This window comes from Otolemur garnettii, unplaced genomic scaffold (assembly GCF_000181295.1).
Source record: "Otolemur garnettii isolate 467f Iridium unplaced genomic scaffold, OtoGar3 scaffold00176, whole genome shotgun sequence".
In the NCBI taxonomy this organism is placed as follows: Eukaryota; Metazoa; Chordata; class Mammalia; order Primates; family Galagidae; genus Otolemur; species Otolemur garnettii.
Window position 1 is genome coordinate 2,096,286 of NW_003852571.1, and position 1,612 is coordinate 2,097,897.

Here is a 1,612-nt window from a genome sequence, read left to right on the forward strand (position 1 = left end):
AAAAAAAAAAAGAAAACCAGAAAACAAAAAATCATCACATGTACCCTATAAAGACATACAATTATTACATACCATAATAATTAAAAATGAAAAATTTAAAATAAATATTAAACAAAAACGAAGAAAGAGAACTGATGCTCCAGGAGAAAGCAAGGCCCAGAGAAAGTCCTCCAAAACGAGAACTCAATGGGCCTAGGTCCGGGCAGCAGGCTTAGTCTGTGACATAAACAGAAACTTTTCTTCTCATCTCATTGCCTCTCTATTCCCATGAGGGGAGGCAGGGGAAAAAAGCAGGGCCGAGCCTCGGAGGAGGGCTGTGTCCAGTGTGGCTGCACAGCCTTCTCAGCCTGGCTCTGCGGTGGGTGGAGATGTGGAGGCGGGCTTTGCCCAGGCTGGGTCTCTGCCAAGAGGGAATGTAGAGGGAGAGAGGCCCAGGGCTGTCAAGGGAGTAGGGTGCGGTGATCATGATGACATCCCACTGGGGGTGATGAGCAGACAGGGACCTAAGTGGGGTAAAGGAGCGTGCAGAGGTAGCAGGGCCAGCGGATGGGGGTTGCGGTAAGTCAGGTAACTGCAGCAGACCCCAGGCAGGGGAGCTGGAGACCAGGGTTAACGACTAGGGTAACCACCAGGAAGCAGCAGCAGCAGGCTTGCAAGTAACTCCAGCATAACCTGGCCACTGAAGGGAGCGTGGAGGCAGGACACTGAGGCCAAAGAGCAGATGAATCACAGGAGAGGCTGGGCATCGGGGCGGAATCCTTCCTAACGCCCTGAAACAAGCTACTCACTTAGCAGTGACAGAAACAGCCAGACATATAAGTAAACTACCTCTGGTAGTGCACAGCACCTCCCAGGAATGCACACAAAGGTGCTCCACAGCTCATGAGGGGCTGGGCCCGACAAACCCATCCCAGGTTGAAAATACCACAAAGATGCCTTTCATACACCTAATCCCCTGAACATTGGCCTGTAGCTGGACAGTGCCTCTAAGGCAAAGCAGGCTGCCCAGCCCTGCAAAGGCGGTAATGTAACATACCACTAGCCTGGGAAAATTCGGATTCAGAGTATAGTTTGTACTGAATGTGTATGCTTTCACACCATCATGAAGTCAGAAATCATAAGTCGAACCATTGCTGAGTCGAGGACTGTCTATATGAATTGTTGAATTTATCCTCAAAGCCCTCTGTGGAAGGTATTAATTCTAAGGGCCACCTCATAAGTCGGGAAGCTGAGGCAGCCTCTTTAACCCCTCCCTAGAGCCTCATAGTCACCACCTCAGTAGTGACAAAGCCAGCCTCCACCCACCCACTCTCTTCTCCCAGCCTTTTGGGTCATTTTCTAGTAAGTTTTTTGCAGTTTTTGGCTAGGGCTGGGTTTGAACTTGCCACCTCCGGCATATGGGGCCGGTGCCCTACTCCTTTGAGCCACAGGCGCTGCCCTTTTTTAAGAGCCTTCAGATGGCATGCTGAAGTCAAGGCAGAAGAAAATTTAAGTCACTGAATACTCTAATTAAGAGTTTACTGTGGCTCGGCGCCTATAGCTCAACCGGCTAAGGCGCCAGCCACGTACACCTAAGGTGGCGGGTTCGAATCCCCAGCCCGGACCCGCCAAA

The 1,612-nt window shown here is 50.7% G+C and overlaps 1 protein-coding gene across 1 annotated transcript in view; it reads right to left on the bottom strand.

The window, feature by feature from the left end:
- The window catches only part of CEP192 (centrosomal protein 192), a 152,351-nt gene that overhangs the window by 30,653 nt on the left and 120,086 nt on the right, over window positions 1-1,612 (bottom strand). The window lies entirely within an intron of this gene.